Source organism: Boleophthalmus pectinirostris, unplaced genomic scaffold (assembly GCF_026225935.1).
Source record: "Boleophthalmus pectinirostris isolate CB_2022bp ecotype Guang Dong unplaced genomic scaffold, ASM2622593v1 HiC_scaffold_2, whole genome shotgun sequence".
Lineage (NCBI taxonomy): Eukaryota > Metazoa > Chordata > Actinopteri > Gobiiformes > Gobiidae > Boleophthalmus > Boleophthalmus pectinirostris.
Window position 1 is genome coordinate 8,773,718 of NW_026571152.1, and position 19,033 is coordinate 8,792,750.

The 19,033-nt window shown below is 40.4% G+C and overlaps 3 pseudogenes; all 3 read right to left on the reverse strand.

The window, feature by feature from the left end:
* Window positions 1-7,005: 7,005 nt before the first annotated feature.
* Window positions 7,006-9,725, reverse strand: LOC129409413 (E3 ubiquitin-protein ligase TRIM39-like; annotated as a pseudogene).
* Window positions 9,726-10,160: 435 nt separating this feature from the next.
* Window positions 10,161-14,385, reverse strand: LOC129409487 (E3 ubiquitin-protein ligase TRIM39-like; annotated as a pseudogene).
* Window positions 14,386-14,967: 582 nt separating this feature from the next.
* LOC110153454 (E3 ubiquitin-protein ligase TRIM21-like) lies at window positions 14,968-18,956 on the reverse strand (annotated as a pseudogene).
* Between the last annotated feature and the right edge of the window lie 77 nt (window positions 18,957-19,033).

The window sequence follows — 19,033 nt, forward strand, 5'->3', positions numbered from 1 at the left end:
TGGAGGAGCCCTCTATATGAGGAGCAGTGGTCGGCTGTGGCTGTGAGGTCTGTCCTGTGGGCTCCTGGTGGAGGGATGGTGCCTTGGGGTTTATCTCTCCGCCCTGTGGAGGTTCCTGGTGGAGGTGGATGGTTCTCTACTCCTAATGTAGATGGCTCCTCTGACGGTGTTTTCTCAACTGGTTTGCACATTTTATTGTGTAGTTTTATGTATTTTAGTATGTTGTGTATGAGTGTCTGTGCATATTGGGGTGTGTGTGTGTGTTTGGGTTGTTTGGTTGTGTGTTGTCGGGCATTTGTGGGGGCTGTGTAGGTGGGTGGGTGGAAGGAAATGTGGGATTGTGTTTAATCACTGTAAAGATTTTGTGTTGCATTTTTGTATGAAAAGCGTAAAGTTTTATAAATAAAGTTTGATTGATTGACTGAATAGTCTCTTACCACCTCCCAGTACGATGTGAATGAATAATGATGATAGTGTCGTGCTATGAGAGGCTTTGACACACCTGTAAAGAGCATTACAAGTATTATTATTATTGTAAAGTTTTAAACTTATAACTAATAATAAGGGATAACTCAAACATGTGTGAATGTGGATTGTTTTTGTGGAATTTCATAACATTATAACGTCACTTAAAGCTCACAAACTCTGTTGTGTAATATAGGACATTTAATCTTGTTTATGTTTTATCTTTAAGTGTTTAGTGTGGTTGATTTAGACATGGCTGGTCAGTTATTGAGTTTGGACAGTAGGGGGAGCTTGGTGCACACTGAGCAGGAGCCTGACAGTGAACACAGAGTCCTACAGTAAAACAAAAATGAGATCAGTTACAGTGAGAAACACTGTTAATGCAGTCGTGACGAGACTGCAGTGTGACAGTATCAGAACAGCTCGGTGGGCTTTGAACATCAGAACAATCGCTGAGGTTAGGTGCACAATCAAAATCCAGTTTAGTGTGAGATTTTTGGAGTTATAAGATGACTAAAATGTCAAATAAACTGCAAAACCATTTAATTTCTTCCTGAGCTTGGTCCCTTTGATTACTAATATTTTTTAAAGATTTTGCGATTTGCTTTTCATTTAAAGGTCCTAAACTGACTTTTATGAACTTTAAGCTATATTAGAATGTTGTTACTTCCTCAAAAAAATACACACAGTATAGTTGTGTTTTGTTTCACACGTTTGAGCAATCCTTTATTATTTTGTCTACATCTCCAAACCTCAAAATGCTCTGTTCCAACTTGTGATGTCATGTAGTGGTAGTTTTGAAGTTTGAAGTTGAAGTTCATCTCTATACAGTCTGTGGTTTGTGGTTTGCATCTCCACAAACCTGACTCTTATTTGGCTCGAAGGAAATGCTGTTTCTTTGTATAGTATTTCTTAAAAGTACTTTGTACTTCAATGGAATCATGCAAAACAAACGTGTATGCGCACAAGCCTTTAATTCCATATATCATGTGGAAAAAAGCAGGCTCTTTTGTTTGTTTGTTTTTTGTTTGTTTTTTTGCTTACGTAACAAACTCAATAGAAATTCAGATCAGTTTCCGTTGATGAGCGTGACGGACGATTTGACAGACAGGGGTTTTCAAAATAAAAGCTTGTTCATCGTAGCGTGGCCTTAATTTGACGGGGTCTGTTTAACCTGCTCCGACCCCTCACTCACAGACGAGACGATTCATTTTCTGGCATGCATAATTTCCCCGCAGTATCATCCCCTGTTGTTGTTAATATTTCATGACGATGGCTGAATAAAACCCTGTGAGGACTCCTATTGACCAACATTGATCCAGTCTCTAGTTTCTCCAGGACTAGGCCAGGACTGAACCTTGGACTAAGACTTAGACAAACTGTATTGATGGTAATAACAAATTCTAAACAAGTACAGTATTTTTCAGACTATAAGTTGCACTTTTTTCATGGTTTGGGTGCTCCTGCCACTTATACTCCAGTGCGACTTATATATAAAAATTTTCACACTGACAGCCGCGAGAGGCTCTAGGCTTGTGTGACATTATTTGCTGCTCCTATTACTCCTGTACCAGTGTCACTTTGACCTTAACTGCACATGTCTCCTGCGGAAAAAGCTGATGTCCTGCTGCAAGTAGTAAAATCTGCAGTCGAAAATGGTAATCGAGCAGCAGAAAGAAAGTTTGCAATGAGCAAGAAACTTGTGAGGGACTGGCAGAAAGTGGGGAAGGAGAACACAGCTTCACAGCAAACAGTAACTGAATGGGTGCACCATGCAACTTTGCTGGAAGTCACTGGATGGATGGACAAAGGCTGGACTTCATTGACACCGAAACCATCCTGTTGGGATTAAAAAAGGTAATAATTATAACTGGAACTGATGCTGAGTCTGACAACAGCTACACAGAAGAGAAAACGGCGCTCCTTTTACCGCTGGAGGTCGTGGAGTTGCCCAGAAGTGACACCGAAGATGAAGAATTCAATGGATTTAGTGATTTGGAGTGAGATGGAGAGTTTGGTAAACTTGTTCTGTTCTGTTGTTTATGTTATAGTTTATCTGAAGAACTGTTCATATGTGATGTTAACAGTCTGTTGTTCTCTGTTCTATTGTTGTTAGTATAACTTGCCTTTGATGAAATGACGATTCTTGGTCTCTGATTTTATAAAATAAATTTCCCCCAAAAAGTGCGACTCATAGTCTAGTGTGACTTATATATGTTTTTGTCTTCTTCATTACACATTTTTTGGCTGGTGCGACTTATACTCCGGAGTGACTTTTAGTCGTAATAAAAATAGGAAGAGGCTGGTGTCAAATAAGGCATAATTATGGACTACACCAGGACTGGACCACTGACTAAAGCAAGAGCAAACCAAGTCTACACATCAGGACTAAGCTATGGACAAACTAGGATATGTGTGTGCAGAACAGTCTTGTACTGTCATGTCATAAAGTAAAGTTTTTTTTAAATTATTTATTTCTACTGAAAGGGGCGTGCTACAATACTGAATGAATAGACAGCAATAGACAGACAGACAGACAAACAGACAGATAGATAGATAGATAGATCAAGTCCGAGTCAAGTCCCAAGTCAAATACAGGCAAGTCCAAGTCGTCTGCTTTGAGCTTCAAGTCATTTCAAGTCTTTAAGCTTAGATTTTTGCAATTTATATGATTTTTAAGAGAAATTGTACTTAAAATATGTGAGTATTTATAGAGTATATAAGAGCTGTAGGAATTGATTTAGTACATTTTTTTCTAATGTCTTGACAAGATCTTAGTGTAAATCATTACGATAAGAATAGAAAGAATTCAGGTTTAAAAGTGCTTCTCAGGTCTTCTCAAGTCACAGGCCTCAAGTCTGAGTCAAGTCTCAAGTCACTGACCTTCAAGTCAAGTGGGTGAGTTTATAGTCAATCGAAATTACATAGTTCAGGGAAAATCATTTTTGGCCTTACATACGCTGCAATCTCAGAATTTCCAGAAAGCCAAAGACGTTCATTTTGTCTTCTTATGTACTTTAACTTCTTGTTTTTTTTAAAAGACAATACAGTAAAGTGTATTTACCTTGACATGTTTCGGCTGCTAGTTGCAAGTGTAATGCCTAAAGTCCGCACTCTGGCCTCAGCAGGTCCAGTAAGTCCAAAGGTCTCTTGAGTTTTTACAATCTGCTTGCATGACATTTGGATGTAATGGCATTTTAAAACATGCTCTTTTACCCAGAAGGAACTACACTAACCTGGTTAAGACCGGAACAGAAAGAGACTGTCCTGAAGAATTTAACTAGAGGGAAGGGAGGTCAATGAAGTTAACCTTTACATTAGTTAGGATTACTTACTTAAAGATCTTCTCTTATGCAAAAATAACTCTTGTGAGCTTTAAGTAATGTTATAATGCTATTACCTCCTCAAAAACATACCGGCAGTTGTGTTTTGGCTCATTCACACGTTTCAAAACACTCTGTTCCACCTCATGATGTCATGAAGTGGTAGTTCTGAAGTTTTGAACAGCTACTTTTTAACTTTTAGTTCAGTAGAGATTGGCAGTTCCAGGGAAGAAATTATCCAAATGATTCTAGTGAATGTAGATAGAGTTTAAAAACATAGTGGAGCACTTCCTGTATTACCACATGGCACCACGAGATGAAGTATTTTCAGTTTGAGAGAAGAACTCAGCCTAAATTTGCTGGATTTGTGTGTTAAACATGCATGCATGAAAGAAAGAAAACACAACTCCAAGTGTGTTTTTCATGAGGAAACGACATTATAACATAGATCAGAAAATAACGTAATATGGGCCCTTTAACTCTCTGGTATGGGGCTCTACCTTGAATGCTACGAAATATAGCATTAAAATTAATATACATCTTGTATTTATTTAATTAAACAACCTGTAGTCCATTTTCTTCCAATGTATTTGAGTAAAATTTGTCAAGACCCTGTACAAATATATTGTATAAGCAGCTCCTAAGGTCACTGTGTACTGTCTGCATTCAATTATAAAGCATTTTTACTGTCTGAGAATCAGGAAGTGTGCAGTTAGCATGTTAGTTGTAAATAGGTTGACTGTGACAGCCTGCCCTCTGAAAATGGAATGCACAAGTAAGTGAGGAGTAACTTTGCAAACAGTTTATTATGCACATTAAATATTACCTGCTGGACCCACAAGTCTAAACCAGGACTCAGAGGTGCACTGTCACTTTTCAGTTTGCCTGCTTGTTTCTATGGATATGTCATTGCTCTGCCTGGAAGGTTCCACAGTATGGCATTAAACAGCTCTGCCTTACATTTATTTAAGTAAAAGTGGTTTCATAGCTCAAAAATATCTATAAAAACAAGCATTCTGACTGTGAGCGGGGTCGCCTCTCCACAGATGTGACTTGTAACTTGGTCTGGTTTCTATTCCATAAAGATAGAAAGGTTTGATGCTGTGATAACACTGTGAAACATTCCAGACAAAGCAATAACATCTACATGAAGAAAAACATTTCACGGACTGTCCGTCAGAAAAAGTTACACAATTCATCTTTAACCAGTTCTAATCTATAAGACTAAACCAGGATCAGAGCAGAGTGTAGGTGTGGGAGACACAGGGAGAGGAGCTGTGACATCAGAGTTGTACCTTCAGTTTTAGCCCTGACCTTTAATTTATTGTTGGATTTTTAGGACTATAAACTGCACCAGCCAAAAAAATGCGCAACGAAGACGAAAAAACATATATAAGGGAAATTTATTTTATAAAATCAGAGACCAGGAGCCGACATTTCATCTTGAAAGTCAAGTTCTAGTAAAAACAATAGAACAGAGAACAACAGACTGTTAACGTCACATATGAACAGTTCTTCAGATAAATATAGCATAAACAACAGAACAGAACAAGTTTATCAAACTCTCCATCTCACTCCAAATCACTAAATCCACTGAATTCTTCATCCTCAGTGTCACTTCTGAGCAACTCCACGACCTCCGGAGGTAAACAGTTCTCGTCAGACTCAGCATCAGTTCCAATTAGAATTATTCCGGCCTTTATGAATCCCAACAGGATGGTGTTGGCTGTCACTGAAGTCTAGGCTTTGTCGATCTATCCAGTGACTTGCATGTTTCATTCTACTGGTGTAATAAGTTTCTCGCTCACTTCAAACTTTCTTTTTGCTGCTTGATTACCGTTTTCGGATACAGATTTCTCTACTTGCAGCTTGTAATCTGCAAAATATGATTTTTGTTTTGGGGACATTTGCATTCGGTCTTCTCAGTCATCTTTATAACTTTGTTTAAATTAAAAATGTTCAGTGGTACAGAAGTAATGGTGCGATCGACTGACATGATACAGACAGAGGCTCTTTCTACAGGAGACATGCACAGTAGAGCCAAGTGAGAGTGATACAGGAGTAATAGGAGCAGCAGGTACTGACACACAAGCCTAGAGTCTCTCTCGGGTCAAAGTGATTTAAGTTAATCACTGTACATAACCTTTTCATAATTTGTTAAATTTCCAGCTAATACAGTCGACAGTTGAGCATTTTAATTCATGTTGTTAAAAACAAGACTTTTAAATTAGATAGATTGTGATTTATTTATTTTTACACAGTGTAAACAAATGAAACATTACAACAGCATATGTCAAACTTTACAAACAACCATCAGGTATATTACATGTAAAGTCAATTTGAAAAGTAAAGTAGTACTTTTTACAGCCCCACGTGTAACTTTTTTTTTTTTTTTTTTTTTTGGATTTCTTATGTGAACAGGCTTGCATCTCCACAAACCTGACTCTTATTATTTATCTATCTGCATGGAGAAAGTCTCAAAGTAAGGTTTTGATTGTCTATAGAATCAAATTATTTTACATCTCCAGAAAGTTACTCAGTGTTACTTTAAATATATTTGGTATAATGTCATGGTATATTTATGGATTATAATCTTGAAACTGTACCCAACCAAGTAGAAAACGTAAATCCAAAAATAAATAATAAATAAACACTATAACATTTTTNAAACAGCCTGGAGTTGCATTTTGTTTCATTCGTATTTAAACACCCCTGCAATTTAGGCGTTTCTTCCTCAAATCTTCTCCAGGAATTCTGTGATCAGCAGCTTCACAAATCATGGGATACACCTGGATTGCAACCTCTTCTGATAAAAATAGCTATAACTTGTGATATAGACAGACTGATAATTCAGGATTATAACTTGAAAGAAACAAAATGCGAAGGTCTTTTAGAAACAACATTCTAACATGTCTTAAAGCTCACAAAGTCAATTTTGCGTAATATAGGGCCTTTGAACATGTCCAGGAGAATTGACAAAAAGATTGAAATGTGAGATGACAAAACAATACAAGAATCACAGATCTTCAAACTACAAGGTATGACATTTTTTATGAATAATAAAACAGGATATTGTGGAGGATTATATACTTCAAAATTGCATCTTTATGATTTGCTGATTGCATCTTTTCATATTGCGATTTTTGACTGATTCTGCAGCCGTCAACACAAGCATTTTAGTCTGATTTACAAGAGTTCAAGCCTTCACTTCATATTATCAGCTCACAAATAATATCAATATTGGTGAGTTCTGAATGCCAGAGTCACTTCTCCACTGCAGTAAGGACGCAGAGAGCAGAGTTTTTACCATCAAATTACACATGGATTTAAAAATGGAAACAGTTCTCTTGAAGCTGCAGCTGGTGAAGGAGTAGATGAGATCTGCAGAATCAACATCATAAAAGGAGACCAGACCCTCGTCATAGTCCACAAACACCCCCACCTTCTGAAGAGGACACTTCAGAGTCAAAGGGACTGGAGGGTCAGAACGAGCCTTGTACTCATGTGTGTGTTTCATATGAAGACTCCAGTATCCATATTCACTGGTCAGAGTTTGCATTAAGTTCTTTTTCCTTTGAACAGATTCTTTGGCCACTCCCACAGTCCATGAAATCTTCCTTTTGACTTGAACCTCAAAGTAGAATTTTCCTGAAGAAAATCTCTGCTTTGCTAAAACAATTTTCCATGAAAATCTCTGAGGACTGTCTCTGAAGTTCTTCTGATCCGTGTGATGAACCTGCTTCAGATCTTTGGACACAAACAGATTAACATGAGCTGTTTCTGTGTCCAGAGTGAGGTCCACAGCAAACTGTCTCACTCTCCTCAGTTTGCCCTTGTGTATTTCTGCAGTGAGTTTCTCCTCCAGCTCAGTCAGAGCCCGGGCTGCAGTCCTCCTACACATCTCTGTGTCCAGTGTTACTCTGCTCCAGTCCTTCAGGCCAGTAGGGGGCGTGAGTGCAGTGCTGTGCAGGAGGAAGTGCAGGTGGTCTTCAGAGTGTTGGAGTGTCTCTGCCTCAGTGCTTCTCTGCTGCAGAGCACAGATCTCCTGCTGTAGCTCCAGGATCAGGGCTTCAGCCTGTTTCTGGGTCTGTCTCTGCCTCTCCTGGAGCTCCTGTATGAAGGCCTCTCTGCTCCTCTCAACACACTCTATCAGAGCACTGAAGACCTGCAGCCCTGTGGCCATCTCTGTGTGGGCTGCTCTGTCACTCAGCTGCACTGAGCTCTGGAGCTCCTGGATCTTCAGCCTCCTCTGCTCCACCATGTGCAGGCTCTGCTCCTGAGTCTGCTGCAGTGAGGCCTTTCTCCGCTCAAACTCTTCCTTCAGAGACACAAACTTATGGGACTGGTGCTTTAAAACAGAGCACATGGTGCAGACGCAGAGGTGGTCGTTGCAGCAGAAGAGCTCCAGAGGTCTGTGGTGTTGGGGACACATCCTCTCCTCCATGTTGTCCACAGGTTGGATCAGCTGGTGGCTTCTCAGCTTGGGCACGTTCAGATGAGGCTGGAGGTGCGTCTCACAGTATGAGGACAGACAGACCAGGCAGGACTTCAGCGCCTTCAGTTTGGGATCAGTGCAGTAATCACAGGACACTTCTCCTGCGCTGGACTCTTGTTCACAACTACTTCCTGTTTCCTGTTTTGAACTGAGAGACCACCTCTGAGAGCAGCGTGTTCACTTTGAGCTCTGGCTTTATGTGGAACAGCTCTTTACACAGAGGGCACCTGCAGGGGGCGCTGGTGTCCCAGTGCTGAGAGAGACACTGTTTGCAGAAGTTGTGTCCACATGGAGTGGACACTGGTTCAGTGAACAGATCCAGACAGATGGAGCAGAGGAACTGGTCCTCAGACTTCACAGCAGCAGCCATTCTGAGCCTGAGGACAGAGGGAAGAGTGGTGACAAAGTGTCAGTGCTTCAAATCAAGATGATCCTGTGAAATGTTACAGTCAGTGTCTGTGCAGCACAGACCATAAACAGAACGTGAAGGAGAGGGACTGAAGCTGTGAAAACTGGACTATGAACCCAAAAGTCAAACTAGTTCAGAGATTGGACGCTCCACTTGAAACTCTGTTGTTTGCACCAGTCAGAGCTGAGTGAGAGGAGTGGACCAGCAGAGAATTAAAGCCACAGGACACTATTCTGACCTATTTGAACTGAGCTGGGAAGACAAAGTGAAACATAAGTCGTGTTTTTATGGCCAAAAAAACAAAAAAATGTTTAAACAAACAGAGTAAATGCTATTCACAGTAACATTTCTTAGAAAATGCTACAAGCTGGTCAAAGCTGTGTTATTGTTTTGAACTACTCTGAAACTACTTCATATTTTTTAGACTGTGATTTCCAAAGACTTGAGAAAGAGTATAATATTGCACACTTGCAATTAAAAGGGCTGGACACTTTTATTATGAGTAAACGGTGAATATTTTTAACATAAAGACAGAATCACATTCATTTCAGAACATGTTTGTAGACGTCTAAACCACAGGGATAACAGCTTTAATGTGTCCTAAGAGACCAAAGAGAGTGTATTTATCCACACAGGAGTATTGAATAACCTAAATGATTCAGATTGTGTTCTGTTGTCGTGGATGACAGCTGTACTCACCACAGTCAGTGCTCTGGGTGGGTCTGGTGTTGTACTTTGGTCTTTTCTGAGCAGCTCTTGTGTCGACTGTTGGATTCAAAATGAGTTCTGTGTTTGAGGAAGTGTGATCATGTGACGTCTGTGGGGTCTGTACTGGTTGTGGGCGTGACCTGCCTCGAGTCACTTTCTGTTTATGATGAAATGAAAGTTATTGCAGGTTTTATTATTATATGTGTGAGTCCCATCGGATCTTTGCTCCTCCTGATTTAACCTGGTGGATTTGGTTCTATTAGTAAAACTTGTTGTCAAAATCATTAAAGAGGGGGTATTATGGTAAATGTAGTTTTTGGAGACAGCATTATTCCCTCTTCAGTAACATGCGTGAAGAGGATTTAGATGTCATCTATGTGTGTTTGAGTAATCTTGTGATCTGTCTCAGGCTCTATTCAAACCCTCCTTACAGTCATATATTTATAAAAACATGACACAAATAGACTACAACTTCACAAACCTGATGCGACGTGCAGTAGTTTCATTAGCGAAGATGCACGCTGAATGTGTTGTGATAGTGCTCTGAAGGGGGAGTGACTTAGTGCAGTGAGCTAAGGGAGGAGGGGCTCATCAGAGTGTCAAAAACTAAACTGAAACTTAAAAATGTGAACATTCTTTATGGTGAATACAGCATTTTCAAAACAATAAGAAGTAACTCGGTGATCTAAATGTGTTTTGTGTGAGCAGTTAATGCCCCATAGAAGTGTAATACTCCCTCTTTAAAAACAAGACAAATCACTGAACATTATAAATATTTATTCAAGACAAACACAAAAAGAAACTTGAATGTCCATTATTCTTCCACTTTGGGATGTCAAGAATATTCCTTTAATCATCAGTTGTGAATATTTCAAAAAGTGTTGATATCACAAAAAAACATCCTTTATCATTCAGAAACTTTGACTTCATAAAATTACAGTTACACACTAGAGCAATAGTGATTGATGCTGAGAATTAAAGAAGCTGTACATGACTTTTATTGTCTGAAAAACATGAAAAACAGAACTGGTTCATTTTTAAACTTTTCACACTGGTCCAAAACGTTATTTAGAATCCAAACCTGTTCCTATCAAAGCATCCTAATTATTCACAGTGATGAGTTTAAAAGCACTTTATACAACTTTATTTATTTTTCAAGTTTGGGCTGTTAATAAAATGTAGCTTTATTAAATGAAAAAACGCAGGTATACAGTCCTTTTAAAGATTTCACTGTTATTGATCATGCTGTCAGTAATTATGAAACATTGTTAAGTTGTGATGTTTTTTCTCTATAACAGTAAATGTCACATCTTGAATTCCAAACTTTCACATGATCCGAAAAAAGGAGAGAGACCAGTGACAATTCAGTATTTAGTCAACCCAAGTACGGCTCAACAATTTGGGAAACATCTGACAAACATTATGATACGGTTACTGATTAATGCTTTAATGATAGGATTCTGTTCAAAGTTCACATTTTAAAGGTTCCATATTAGGATATTTTCTGATCTTTGATATAATGTTGTTTCCTCATCACAAACAGACCTGGAGTTGCATTTTGTTTCATTCAGATATTTAACACACAAACCCTGCAGATTTAGGCTGTGTTCTTCCCTCAAATCTTCTCACAGGAAGTGCTCCACTGTGTTTTTAAACTCAACGCAGCTTCACTTGAATCATTGGGATAATTTCAGCCCTGGAATTGCCAACCTCTTCTGAACAAAAGGTAAAAAGTAGCTATAAACTTTGATGATGTAGACAGACTGATAATTCAGGATTACTCAAACTTGTGAAAGAAACAAAATGCGACTCCAGGTCTGTTTATGGTGAGGAAACAACATTCTAACATGTCTTAAAGCTCACAAGAGTCAATTTTGCGTAATATAGGGCCTTTGAACATGTCCAGGAGAATTGACAAAAAGATTGAAATGTGAGCTGACAAAACAATACAAGAATCACAGATCTTCAAACTACAAGGTATGACATTTTTTTATGACGAATAAAACAGGATATTTGTGGAGGAAATTATGGTACTTCAAAAATTGCATCCTTTATGATTTACTGATTGCATCTTTTCATATTGCGATTTTGACTGGACTGATTCTGCAGCCGTAAACACAAGGCATTTTAGTCTGACTTTACAAGAGTGTTCAAGCCTTCACTTCATATTATCAGTTCACTAAATAATGATCAATATTGGTGAGTTCTGAATGCCAGAGTCACTTCTCCACTGCAGTAAGGACCAGAGGAGCAGAGTTTTTACCATCAACATTATTGCATGGATTTAAAAATGGAAACAGTTTGTCGTTGAAGCTGCAGCCGGTGAAGGAGTAGATGAGATCTGCAGAATCAGCGTCATAAAAGGAGACCAGACCCTCGTCATAGTCCACAAACACCCCCACCTTCTGAGGAGGACACTTCAGGGACACAGAGACTGGAGGGTCAGAATAAGCCTCACACTTGTAATTTTTTTTATGAAGGCACCAGAATCCATATTTATTATTCAAAGGCATTTTGTTGCCTCTATCCACAGACTCTTTGGCTACTCCTAAAGTCCATAAAGTCTTCCCTTTGACTTGAGCCTCGAAGTAAAACCTGCCTGAAGAAAATCTCTGCTTTGTTAAAACACTGTAAGAACAAAATCTCCTAGGACTGTCTCTGAAGTTCCTCTGATCTGTGTGATGAACCTGCTTCAGATCATCAGACACAAACAGATTAACATGAGCTGTTTCTGTGTCCAGAGTGAGGTCCACAGCAAACTGTCTCACTCTCCTCAGTTTGTCCTTAAACACTTTGTGTATTTCTGCAGTGAGTTTCTCCTCCAGTTCAGTCAGAGCCCGGGCTGCAGTCCCCTCATACGTCTCTGTGTCCAGTGTCACTCTGCTCCAGTCCTTCAGGCCAGTAGGGGGCGTGAGTGCAGTGCTGTGCAGGAGGAAGTGCAGGTGGTCTTCAGAGTGTTGGAGTGTCTCTGCCTCAGTGCTTCTCTGCTGCAGAGCACAGATCTCCTGCTGTAGCTCCAGGATCAGGGCTTCAGCCTGTTTCTGGGTCTGTGTCTCTGCCTCTCCTGGAGCTCCTGTATGAAGGCCTCTCTGCTCCTCTCAACACACTCTATCAGAGCACTGAAGACCTGCAGCCCTGTGGCCATCTCTGTGTGGGCTGCTCTCTCACTCAGCTGCACTGAGCTCTGGAGCTCCTGGATCTTCAGCCTCCTCTGCTCCACCATGTGCAGGCTCTGCTCCTGAGTCTGCTGCAGTGAGGCCTTTCTCCGCTCGAACTCTTCCTTCAGAGTCACAAACTTATGGGACTGGTGCTTTAAAACAGAGCACATGGTGCAGACGCAGAGGTGGTCGTTGCAGCAGAAGAGCTCCAGAGGTCTGTGGTGTTGGGGACACATCCTCTCCTCCATGTTGTCCACAGGTTGGATCAGCTGGTGGCTTCTCAGCTTGGGCACGTTCAGATGAGGCTGGAGGTGCGTCTCACAGTATGAGGACAGACAGACCAGGCAGGACTTCAGCGCCTTCAGTTTGGGATCAGTGCAGTAATCACAGGACACTTCTCCTGCACTGGACTCTTGTTCACAACTACTTCCTGTTTCCTGTTTGAACTGAGAGAGCAGCTCTGAGAGCAGCGTGTTCACTTTGAGCTCTGGCTTTATGTGGAACAGCTCTTTACACAGAGGGCACCTGCAGGGGGCGCTGGTGTCCCAGTGCTCAGAGAGACACTGTTTGCAGAAGTTGTGTCCACATGGAGTGGACACTGGTTCAGTGAACAGATCCAGACAGATGGAGCAGAGGAACTGGTCCTCAAACTTCACAGCAGCAGCCATTCTGAGCCTGAGGACAGAGGGAAGAGTGGTGACAAAGTGTCAGTGCTTCAAATCAAGATGATCCTGTGAAATGCTACAGTCAGTGTCTGTGCAGCACAGACCATAAACAGAATGTGAAGTAGAGGGACTGAAGCTGTGAAAACTGGACTATGAACCCAAAAGTCAAACTAGTTCAGAGATTGGACGCTCCACTTGAAACTCTGTTGTTTGCACCAGTCAGAGCTGAGTGAGAGGAGTGGACCAGCAGAGAATTAAAGCCACAGGACACTATTCTGACCTATTTGAACTGAGCTGGGAAGACAAAGTGAAACTAAACTCACTTGTTTTTATGGCCATAAGTCCCTAAAACCATAAGAATATTAAGTATATATTCAGTAAAACTAAAATAAAGGGGGGAAATGCTACTCACTGTAACATTTCTTAGAAACGGCAAGGAGCTGGTTGAAGCTGTTCTATGTTATTGTTTGGAAACACTATGAAACTGTGTTATGTTGTTCCACGTTGAGACCAACTTCTGATCTATGGAAAAGATGAAGGAAAGCCACCATCCAGGAAACTACTTTAAATGTATAAAATGTGATTTCCAAAGACTTGAGAAAGAGTATAATATTGTACACTTCATATGAATAAATTTCCTATAGGATAATAAAGTATTTCTAATTTCTAATCTAATCTTAAACAACTGGACTCTTTAAATACCAGTATATAGTGAACACTTTTAACATGAAGACAGCTGCCTTCTCCACGTCTGTATCTGTGTTTGAATATTTCCAGAGGAAACTGAAATCTGCACGACTAAACTAACACAAGAATCACATTCAGTTCAGAACATGTTTGTAGACGTCTAAACCACACGGATAACAGCTTTAATGTGTCCTAAGAGACCAAAGAGACTCTAGTTATCCACACAGGAGTATTGTATAACCTAGATTCAGATTGTGTTCTGTTGTCGTGGATGACAGCTGTACTCACCACAGTCAGTGCTCTGGGTGGGTCTGGTGTTGTACTTTGGTCTTTTCTGAGCAGCTCTTGTGTCGACTGTTGGATTCAAAACGGGTTCTGTGTTTGAGGAAGTGTGATCATGTGACGTCTGTTGGGTCTGGACTGGTTGTGGGCGTGACCTGCCTCGAGTCACTTTGTGTTTATAATGAAATGAAAGTTATTGCAGGTTTTATTATTATATGTGTGAGTTCCATCAGATCTTTGCTCCTCCTGATTTAACCTGGTGGATTTGGTTCTATCAGTAAAACTTGTTGTCAAAATCATTAAAGAGGGGGTATTATGGTAAATGTAGTTTTTGGAGATAACATTATTCCCTCTTCAGTAACATGCGTGAAGAGGTTTTAGATGTCATCTATGTGTGTTTGAGTAATCTTGTGATCTGTCTCAGGCTCTGTTCAAACCCTCCTTACAGTCATATATTTATAAAAACATGACACAAATAGACTACAACTTCACAAACCTGATGTGACGTGCAGTAGTTTCATTAGTGAAGATGCACGCTGAATGTGTTGTGATAATGCTCTGAAGGGGGAGTGACTTAGTGCAGTGAGCTCAAGGAGGAGGGGCTCATCAGAGTGTCAAAAACTAAACTGAAACTTAAAAATATGAACATTCTTTACAGTGAATACAGCATTTTCAAAACAATAAGAAGTAACTCGGTGATCTAAATGTGTTTTGTGTGAGCAGTTAATGCCCCATAGAAGTGTAATACTCCCTCTTTAAAAACAAGACAAATCACTGAACATTATAAATATTTATTCAAGACAAACACAAAAAGAAACTTGAATGTCCATTATTCTTCCACTTTGGGATGTCAAGAATATTCCTTTAATCATCAATTGTGAATATTTCAAAAAGTGTTTATATCACAAAAAACATCCTTTATCATTCAGAAACTTTGACTTCATAAAATTACAGTTACACACTAGAGCAATAGTGATTGATGCTGAGAATTAAAGAAGCTGTACATGACTTTTACTGTCTTAAAAACATGAAAAACAGAACTGGTTCATTTTTAAACTTTTCACACTGGTCCAAAACTTATTTAGAATCCAAACCTGTTCCTACCAAAGCATCCTAATTATTCACAATGATGAGTTTAAAAGCACTTTATACAACTTTATTTATTTTTCAAGTTTGGGCTGTTAATAAAATGTAGCTTTATTAAATGAAAAAACGCAGTTGTAGAGTCCTTTTAAAGATTTCACTGTTATTGATCATGCTGTCAGTAATTATGAAACATCTTTAAGTTGTGATGTTTTTTCTCTATAACAGTAAATGTCACATCTTGAATGCCAAACTTTCACATGATCCGAAAAAAGGAGAGAGACCAGTGACAATTCAGTATTTAGTCAACCCAAGTACGGCTCAACAATTTGGGAAACATCTGACAAACATTATGATACGGTTACTGATTAATGCTTTAATGATAGGATTCTGTTCAAAGTTCACATTTTAAAGGTTCCATATTAGGATATTTTCTGATCTTTGATATAATGTTGTTTCCTCATCACAAACAGACCTGGAGTTGCATTTTGTTTCATTCACATGTTTAACACACAAACCCTGCAGATTTAGGTTGTGTTCTTCCCTCAAATCTTCTCACAGGAACTGCTCCACTGTGTTTTTAAACTCCACGCAGCTTCACTAGAATCATTGGGATAATTTCAGCTCTGGAATTGCCAACCTCTTCTGAACAAAAGGTAAAAAGTAGCTATAAACTTTGTTGATGTAGACAGACTGATAATTCAGGATTACTCAAACGTGTGAATGAAACAATATGTGACTCCAGGTCTGTTTATGGTGAGGAAACAACATTCTAACATGTCTTAAAGCTCACAACAGTCAATTTTGTGTAATATAGGGCCTTTGAACATGTCCTGGAGAATTGACAAAAAGATTGAAATGTGAGCTGACAAAACAATACAAGAATCACAGATCTTCAAACTACAAGGTATGACATTTTTTATGACGAATAAAACAGGATATTTGTGGAGGAAATTATGATACTTCAAAAATTGCATCCTTTATGATTTACTGATTGCATCTTTTCATATTGCGATTTTGACTGGACTGATTCTGCAGCCGTCAACACAAGGCATTTTAGTCTGACTTTACAAGAGTGTTCAAGCCTTCACTTCATATTATCAGCTCACTAAATAATGATCAATATTGGTGAGTTCTGAATGCCAGAGTCACTTCTCCACTGCAGTAAGGACCAGAGGAGCAGAGTTTTTACCATCAAAATTATCACATGGATTTAAAAATGGAAACAGTTTGTCGTTGAAGCTGCAGCCGGTGAAGGAGTAGATGAGATCTGCAGAATCAGCGTCATAAAAGGAGACCAGACCCTCGTCATAGTCCACAAACACCCCCACCTTCTGAGGAGGACACTTCAGAGTCAAAGGGACTGGAGGGTCAGAACGAGCTTTGTACTCATGTGTGTGTTTCATATGAAGACACCAGTATCCATATTCACTGGTCAGAGTTTGCATAAAATTATTTTTCCTTTGAACAGATTCTTTGGCCACTCCCACAGTCCATGAAATCTTCCCTTTGACTTGAACCTCAAAGTAGAATTTTCCTGAATAAAATCTCTGCTTTGTTAAAACAATTTTCCATGAAAATCTCTGAGGACTGTCTCTGAAGTTCTTCTGATCCGTGTGATGAACCTGCTTCAGATCATCAGACACAAACAGATTAACATTAGCTGTGTCTGTGTCCAGAGTGAGGTCCACAGCAAACTGTCTCACTCTCCTTAGTTCAGTCTTAATCATCTTCATTTTTTCTTCAGAGATGGTTTTCTTTAGTGTCTCCTTCAGACTGTCGTCCAGTTCAGTCAGAGCCCGGGCTGCAGTCCCTCATACGTCTCTGTGTCCAGTGTCACTCTGCTCCAGTCCTTCAGGCCAGTAGGGGGCGTGAGTGCAGTGCTGTGCAGGAGGAAGTGCAGGTGGTCTTCAGAGCGTTGGAGTGTCTCTGCCTCAGTGCTTCTCTGCTGCAGAGCACAGATCTCCTGCTGTAGCTCCAGGATCAGGGCTTCAGCCTGTTTCTGGGTCTGTCTCTGCCTCTCCTGGAGCTCCTGTATGAAGGCCTCTCTGCTCCTCTCAACACACTCTATCAGAGCACTGAAGACCTGCAGCCCTGTGGCCATCTCTGTGTGGGCTGCTCTGTCACTCAGCTGCACTGAGCTCTGGAGCTCCTGGATCTTCAGCCTCCTCTGCTCCACCATGTGCAGGCTCTGCTCCTGAGTCTGCTGCAGTGAGGCCTTTCTCCGCTCGAACTCTTCCTTCAGAGTCACAAACTTATGGGACTGGTGCTCTAAAACAGAGCACATGGTGCAGACGCAGAGGTGGTCGTTGCAGCAGAAGAGCTCCAGAGGTCTGTGGTGTTGGGGACACATCCTCTCCTCCATGTTGTCCACAGGTTGGATCAGCTGGTGGCTCCTCAGCCCAGGCACGTTCAGATGAGGCTGGAGGTGCGTCTCACAGTATGAGGACAGACAGACCAGGCAGGACTTCAGCGCCTTCAGTTTGGGATCAGTGCAGTAATCACAGGACACTTCTCCTGCTCTGGACTCTTGTTCACAACTACTTCCTGTTTCCTGTTTGAACTGAGAGACCACCTCTGAGAGCAGCGTGTTCACTTTGAGCTCTGGCTTTATGTGGAACAGCTCTTTACACAGAGGGCACCTGCAGGGGGCGCTGGTGTCCCAGTGCTGAGAGAGACACTGTTTGCAGAAGTTGTGTCCACATGGAGTGGACACTGGTTCAGTGAACAGATCCAGACAGATGGAGCAGAGGAACTGGTCCTCAGACTTCACAGCAGCAGCCATTCTGAGCCTGAGGACAGAGGGAAGAGTGGTGACAAAGTGTCAGTGCTTCAAATCAAGATGATCCTGTGAAATGTTACAGTCAGTGTCTGTGCAGCACAGACCATAAACAGAATGTGAAGTAGAGGGACTGAAGCTGTGAAAACTGGACTATGAACCCAAAAGTCAAACTAGTTCAGAGATTGGACGCTCCACTTGAAACTCTGTTGTTTGCACCAGTCAGAGCTGAGTGAGAGGAGTGGACCAGCAGAGCCTGAAAGCCACAGGACACTATTCTGACCTATTTGAACTGAGCTGGGAAGACAAAGTGAAACTAAACTCAACTTGTTTTATGGCCAAAAAAAAAAAAAAGAAACATAAAAATGTTTCAACAAACAGGGGAAATACTATTCACAGTAACATTTCTTAGAAAATGCTACAAGCTGGTCAAAGCTATGTTATTGTTTTGAAACTACTCTGAAACTACTTCATATTTTTTAGACTGTGATTTCCAAAGACTTGAGAAAGAGTATAATATTGCACACTTGCAATTAAAAGGGCTGGACACTTTTATTACGAGTATATGGTGAATATTTTTAACATAAAGACAGAATCACATTCAGTTCAGAACATGTTTGTAGACGTCTAAACCACACGGATAACAGCTTTAATGTGTCCTAAGAGACCAAAGAGACTCTAGTTATCCACAGGAGTATTGAATAACCTAAATGATTCAGATTGTGTTCTGTTGTCGTGGATGACAGCTGTACTCACCACAGTCAGTGCTCTGGGTGGGTCTGGTGTTGTACTTTGGTCTTTTCTGAGCAGCTCTTGTGTCGACTGTTGGATTCAAAACGGGTTCTGTGTTTGAGGAAGTGTGATCATGTGACGTCTGTTGGGTCTGGACTGGTTGTGGGCGTGACCTGCCTCGAGTCACTTTGTGTTTATGATGAAATGAAAGTTATTGCAGGTTTTATTACCTCCGCCAAGAAGGTTA